At 43.3% G+C, this 7,500-nt stretch overlaps 1 protein-coding gene across 1 annotated transcript in view; it reads left to right on the forward strand.

Annotated features, from left to right (window-relative positions):
* The window catches only part of LOC135108219 (uncharacterized), a 10,845-nt gene that overhangs the window by 667 nt on the left and 2,678 nt on the right, over positions 1-7,500 (forward strand). The gene's annotated exons all lie outside the window — the stretch shown is intronic.

The raw sequence follows: 7,500 nt of genomic DNA on the forward strand, positions 1-7,500 counted from the left end.
TTAACGTAGAGGACGATGCGACACCCAGGGGGAAGGAACACCTGCACGTGGGATGTGGCGGGGGCTTGTGGCGCTGTGGCGTGATAATTGTTGGCGGCGCGCGGGTGATGTTGGCTCATCGGTGTCTAGCACGCCATTAGCAACACCAGCTGCGGGTAACAAGCCTCAGCGGTAGTGTCGGTGGCTGGGAGGGATCGCTGTGGTTTGAGCTATTTTGTTCATTCTAGCATTTTGCATCTTCATTGTGGTTCCCGACTAGTCTTTTGGCGGCCACTAGTTAGTGACTACTGGCATTAGCGTGATGGCGCGGTGGTTAGCGCCATCAACTCGCCGCTAGGAGGTCCCGGGATCAAAGCAATTGCGGGGGAGACTTTTCCGCCGCCGCTGCCGCCGCCGCCTCCGCCTCCACCGGTCACCGTGCACACGACAGGCAAGCGGCAAGGCTGGTAATGTTGCTAATGATTAAGCCCAGCGGGCATAAAGTGTTAGCAATACTCTGTGTGTGTGTGTGTGTGTGTGTGTGTGTGTGTGTGTGTGTGTGTGTGTGTGTGTGTGTGTGTGTGTGTGTGTGTGTGTGTGTGTGTGTGTAAGAGTGAGAGTGGGCACTTGCAACGAAAAACAAAAAAGTCAATAATGATAACGAGAACAACAACAACAATAACAACAATAATAATAATAATAATAATAATAATAATAATAATAATAATAATAATAATAATAATAATAACAACAACAACAACAACAACCATAACGAAGGACCAACAACCAAATCACGACCATAGAGGATCATTTAACTAGAAACAAGTCCCCCCACCTCTCCCCCACTCCCACACACACACACACACACACACACACACACACACACACACACACACACACACACACACACCTCTTCCTCTTCTTCCTCTTCCTCCTTCTCTTTCTGTCATTTTCCCTCCTCCCAAGTCTTCGAACGATTCTCTCCCTCCTCCTCTTCCTCCTCTCTTTCCTTATTTTCCCTCCTCCCTCTCATCTTCTCCCTAATCTTGCATCTATCCTCCTCTTCTCTTCCTCTTCCTCCCTTCATTTTCCACCTTCCTCCTCCTCTTCGTTCTGTCCCTCCTTCTCTTCTTCCCCTCATCTTCCATCCTCCTTCTTCCTCCCTTCATCTTCCCTCTTCCCTATCTCCCTCTATTCTCCCTAGCCTTGGAACTCTGCCTCCTCCTCCTCCTCCTCCTCCTCTTCGCAACGGGAAATAAAACAGCAAAAGCAATTCCCAAGTGAGATTCAGGTACAGGAGACTTAATTTGAGATTTTAATGATACTGTCACAGAGTGTGTTGAGGAGAAGGAGGAGGGAGGCGGTGGACACGAGCGAGAGGAAAGAGAGAAAAGGAGGAGGGGGAAGAGTAAACAAGACCAGGAAGTGAGGAAGTGATAATAAGAAAACAAGAGAGATATGAATGCACTGGAAAAGCTGCCGGTGAGTGGAAGACAGGAGATGACGAGCTGATGTGGGAAAGGAACTGAGAATGAGAATTGAGAGGACTGAGAGGACAGCAAAGACGATAGTAGCAGAGGAGGAAGGGGAGATGGAGAGACGGTGGAAAATTAAAAACTACGAATTAAAGAGAAAGCGAAAAAAAAGGTAATTACAAAGACGAGTAACAAGAGAGAAGGAAGAGAAGATGAAGAAGAAGGAAAAAGACAAAAAAAAAAAAAGGGAGAAAGATAAGCAGTTATAGTGAAAAGAAGAGAAATGGAATTGAGTGAATTGAGAAAAGACGAGAGATAGTAAAAGGAATGGAGGAAAAAAAGAAGACAAGATGGAAAAAGGGAGAGAGAAAATAGAAGAGGAAGCGATAGAACGGGTAAGAACGACAGTAACAGGAAAGAAAGAGAACATGGAAAGAGAGAAAGAGAAATAAAAAGAGAAGGAAGCGAAGAAAATAACTTAACAGGGTGCAAGGGAGAACAAGAAGAGACAATTGTGAAAACGAAAGAAAAAAAGGAAACTAAAGAGGAATGGAAGACGAAAGTGAGAAAAAGGAAAAAAAAGGAAAAAAGAAAAACTCAGGAGACAAGATATGGGGGAGAGAGAGAGAGAGAGAGAGAGAGAGAGAGAGAGAGAGAGAGAGAGAGAGAGAGAGAGAGAGAGAGAGAGAGAGAGAGAGAGAGAGAGAGAGAGAGAGAGAGAGCACATAGGAAAGGCAAAAAAATAAATAAAATAAATAAATAAATAAATAAATAAATAAATAAATAAATAAATAAACAAATAAATAACACTACTGGAGAAAATATGAATACAAAAAGTAAGAGAAAACAAAACAATGAAAAATAAAGACATGAGATGATGAAGAGAAACATAAGAAGAGAGGGCGAAAGAGAAGATCCAGGAGACAAGAAAAGGAAGAAAAAAAGAAGAAAAAAGAAACTAGCTGGAAGAGATTGGGTCATAAACTAAAGGAGACAGAGATATGTGATAACTATTAATGGGAGGAAGAGACAGAGAGAAAGGGAGAAAGAAAAGTAAATAAATAAATAAATAAAAACGGGCAAGTGCAGACAGACTAGGGAAGAGAAGATAGGAAGAAAAGAATAAAGATGATAACAGAGAACAAGCAGAACATAAGCGACAGAGGAAAGACAACAGTGAGACATCACGAAAAAGGAAAAAAAAAAAAAAAAGACGAACATAATTAAAAACACGAGGAAGGAGAATAAAAAAAACCGGAGAACGAGACGAAAATAATGAAAGAAAAAAAGAGAAAAGAGAATGAAAAAAAATGATAAAGGAGGAAAATAATAATAATACAAAACGGAAAAACACGAAAAATGAGGCGTAAAAATGAACAAAATAATATAAAAATAAAACAAGACAAAATAAAACAAAAGAAAAAAAAGAGAATAGAAAGAGATAAACCAATAAAAAATAAATGAATAAGAATATGTAAAGATGACAACGACGAATAAACAAAAGAACAAAACAAGGACAAACCACTGAATAAGAACACGTACGTAGGTCGATTCAAGGACGCGTTGCCACAGTGCCTTTCTCCGTACCTGAGATCTTTCACATTTCAAAACACACGAAGAGAGAAAGAAAGCGAAGGAGAGAAAAAAAAAGGAAGGAAAAATAAGAAGTTAAAAAACGAACTCCAATTAGAAAAGACGATTAAGAAGATGACTTGAGGGCACAGAGAGGAGGAGGAGGAGGAGGAGGAGGAGGAGGAGGAGGAGGAGGAGGAGGAGGAGGAGGAGGAGGAGAGAAGAAATGAACGCCTCACTGAACAAATATAAGGGGATAGATCTGAGGAACAAGGAGAGAAGGAGGAAGAGGAGAGGAGGGAAAGAGGGAAGTAAGAGGAAGAAGAGGAGGAGGAGAGAATAATTAACACAAATGGCGCTGCTTTCTATTGAGAGAGAGAGAGAGAGAGAGAGAGAGAGAGAGAGAGAGAGAGAGAGAGAGAGAGAGAGAGAGAGAGAGAGAGAGAGAGAGAGAGAATTGTACATAATTAACGCACTCTTCCTTCTCTCTCTCCCTCCCTCCCCTTCCCCCTTCAGCGTCTCCTTCAGGTACTCAGCTTAGGGGACAGAGAACACACACACACACACACACACACACACACACGCAGCGCCCCTGTTGTTTATTCAAGGAGGGGTAGGCAAATCAGCGCCTTCCTCTCAAAAACAATGCAACTCGTGAATAATTGAGAGGAAAGATGAATGGAATCAGACTCGTGTTGTGAATAAATGAATGCAAGGATTAATATGGGAAGATACAGCCTAACCTAACGTAACATAAAATAAATTAAACCCTAACCTAATCTATCCTAGACTCCACTAACCTAACCTAACCAAACTCCACTGACTTAACCTAACCTAAACTAAACTCAATTAAAACTAACCTAACCTAACTTGTCCTAAACTCCACTGACTTAACCTAACCTAAACTAAACTCAATTAAAACTAACCTAACCTAACCTAAACTCAACGAACCCTAACCTGACTTGACCTGAGCATATCTAACGACCTAATTAAACTAAACTAACGTAAACCTAATCTAATTTAACCAAACCTAGGCAAACGAGGCATAACCAAACCCAAATTCAGCTTAACGAAACGAAGCTTAACATTATGAGTGAATTAATATTTGAAAAGGCTTCTGATAGTTTAAGTGTTTTCTTTCATTTCTTATCTCTATTATTCTTCCTTCCATTATCTACGTCACTTTGGGCTATGTATAAAGATCATGCGATGAAATTTTCTCTCTCTCTCTCTCTCTCTCTCTCTCTCTCTCTCTCTCTCTCTCTCTCTCTCTCTCTCTCTCTCTCTCTCTCTCTCTCTCCCATAACCCCACTATTGCGACGTCAGATGTAAATCAATTCTCTCTCTCTCTCTCTCTCTCTCTCTCTCTCTCTCTCTCTCTCTCTCTCTCTCTCTCTCTCTCTCTCTCTCTCTCTCTCTCTCTCTCCTTTCTTTCAGTCTTTGTCCTATATGACCCTAGTATAGCGTCAAATCTCTCTCTCTCTCTCTCTCTCTCTCTCTCTCTCTCTCTCTCTCTCTCTCTCTCTCTCTCTCTCACACACACACACACACACACACATCTAGGTACTCAATGAACCTGCCTCACACACACACACACACACACACACACACACACACACACACACACACACACACACACACACACACACACACACACACACACTAATTTACAAGCGTAACTGCACACTTCTACTACTTCACCAGTCACAGTCAGTCAGTCGGTCGGTCGGTCAGTCAGTCAGTCAGTCAGTCCCTGCAAGCCTCGTCAGTCGCCGCCCCATGCACAGCTCCACGTGGCCACGGCGCCGCTCCTGATCACCCGCATGCCTCCCTCGAACTGGCAGCATTTCCTCTTCCTTGCCTTGTTCCTTGTTCTTCATCTTCTCCATGCTGTTCTTTCTCTTAACATATCATTCTGTATTCTTTCTTTTCCCTTATCTTCATTTCATTTTTGTCCTTCTATGTTGTCCCTTCTCTTCATTCTCTATTCGTCTTTCTTCTTTCTCCTCATTTTGTCCTATTTCTTGTTTTTATATCGTCCTATGTTCATCTTTTCCTTATCCTCGAATGATTCTCGCTTCTTCATTTCCTTCTTTTTCTTTATCTTGTCCTCGTCTTTCTCTTTCTCACATTCTTATATTATCCTTTGTTCTTCCTTTCCTTTCCTTCTTGTTTCTTATGTTCTCCCTTCCTTCACCATTATCCTACTCGTTTTCTCCTTTCCATTCTTTTCCTTCTTATTCCCTATTTTGTCCTTCCTTTATCATATTGTCTTAGTTTCTTCATGTTTTCTTCATTTCCAGTCATCTCTCTCTCTCTCTCTCTCTCTCTCTCTCTCTCTCTCTCTCTCTCTCTCTCTCTCTCTCTCTCTCTCTCTCTCTCTCCCTTTCCTACACACACACACGTACACTTTCTCTCCTTCATCCTCACACATCCCTGGTTCATATCTCTCTCTCTCTCTCTCTCTCTCTCTCTCTCTCTCTCTCTCTCTCTCTCTCTCTCTCTCTCTCTCTCTCTCTCTCTCTTTAGACACACGCACATGCACGCTGGTCCACACGGCAACAGGAACCAGACACTCCTACACGTGTTTTCTCTTCTTATTCTTTTTTTCTTCCACACCGCACGTAAAAAGATGAGACACGAAATCTTAATCGCTTTAAACTAAAATGATACCTGTGAGAGGGAGAGGGAGAGGGAGAGAGAGGGAGAGGGAGAGAAAGAATGTAAGACAGACAGACAGACAGACAGACAGACAGACAGACAGACATACAGAGAGAGAGAGAGAGAGAGAGAGAGAGAGAGAGAGAGAGAGAGAGAGAGAGAGAGAGAGAGAGAGAGAGAGAGAGAGAGAGAGAGAGAGAGAGAGAGAGAGAAAGAAAGAAAGAAAGAAAGAAAGAAAGAAAGAAAGAAAGAAAGAAAGAAAGAAAGGAGGGAGGGAGGGAGGGAGGGAGGGAGGGAGGGAGGGAGGAAGAAAGGAAAAAGAAAAAGAAAGAGAAAAAGAAAGAAAGAAAGAAAGGAAGGAAGGAAAGGAAGGGAGAAAATGTAAGACAGAGAGAGAGAGAGAGAGAGAGAGAGAGAGAGAGAGAGAGAGAGAGAGAGAGAGAGAGAGAGAGAGAGAGAAATTGCGGTTAGTAACGACAGTGTGGAGGTCGTGGAGTCCGAGAGTGTTGAAGGGAGAGGATAATGGAGGGAGAGGGAGAGGAAGGGGGAGAGAGAGAGGGGGAGGGAGGGAGAGGGAGGGAGGGAGGGAGAGAGTGAGAGGGTGAAAGGGTAGAAGGAATATTACCTGAGTGGAAATAACAAACTCTCCCATCTTGTCACTGGGCGCCTCTCTCTCTCTCTCTCTCTCTCTCTCTCTCTCTCTCTCTCTCTCTCTCTCTCTCTCTCTCTCTCTCTCTCTCTCCTTCAGTCAACACAATCTTTTCTTCTTTCTTTTGCTTTTTCTTCTTTCTTCTCCTCTTTGACCTCTTCATCTCCTCCTCCTCCTCCTCCTCCTCCTTTCATCCATTCTTTAACCACCACCTCCACCTCCACCTCCTCCTCCTCCTCTATTAACTTCTTCATCTTTACCACCACCACCACCTCCTCCTCCACCTCCCTCCTCATTACTATCATCATGAGCGAAAAATACCCTCATAAACGTGCATAAACCCCCTGTTGTGTGTGTGTGTGTGTGTGTGTGTGTGTGTGTGTGTGTGTGTGTGTGTGTGTGTGTGTGTGTGTGTGTGTGTGTAACTATCTCCCAGAAAATATATACATACAAGACCACTGGAGCAGAAAGCCAGAGAGAGAGAGAGAGAGAGAGAGAGAGAGAGAGAGAGAGAGAGAGAGAGAGAGAGAGACAGAGAGACAGAGAGAGAGAGAGAGAGAGAGAGGTAACTTTAAATCTTGCTCTCAGGCTTAAAGGACTCTTGAAGAGATGCTTACGTCTCTCTCTCTCTCTCTCTCTCTCTCTCTCTCTCTCTCTCTCTCTCTCTCTCTCTCTCTCTCTCTCTCTCTCTCTCTCTCTCTCTCTCTTCACATTCACTATCACTTCCTCACTCTCACGTCACTTTCCCTCCTGTCACACTATTTTTATCACCTCTAATTATCCCCTCTCTCTCTCTCTCTCTCTCTCTCTCTCTCTCTCTCTCTCTCTCTCTCTCTCTCTCTCTCTCTCTCTCTCTCTCTCTCTCTCTATCTATCTCTCTCTCTCTCTCTCTCTCTCTCTCTCTCTCCCCCTTTCTCGCCTCTCCTACGTAGCTTAGTACAAACAGTTGAGGGCCAAGAAGTTTGCTGTTCCTTGTTCTTTCTTTGTGTTCCCCCTCCTAGCTTGTTTTTAGTCTCTCTCTCTCTCTCTCTCTCTCTCTCTCTCTCTCTCTCTCTCTCTCTCTCTCTCTCTCTCTCTCTCTCTCTCTGTGTGTGTGTGTGTGTGTGTGTGTGTGTGTGTGTGTGTGTGTGTGTGTGTGTGTGTGTGTGTTATTATTCCTTCTGC

Source organism: Scylla paramamosain, chromosome 16 (assembly GCF_035594125.1).
Source record: "Scylla paramamosain isolate STU-SP2022 chromosome 16, ASM3559412v1, whole genome shotgun sequence".
In the NCBI taxonomy this organism is placed as follows: Eukaryota; Metazoa; Arthropoda; class Malacostraca; order Decapoda; family Portunidae; genus Scylla; species Scylla paramamosain.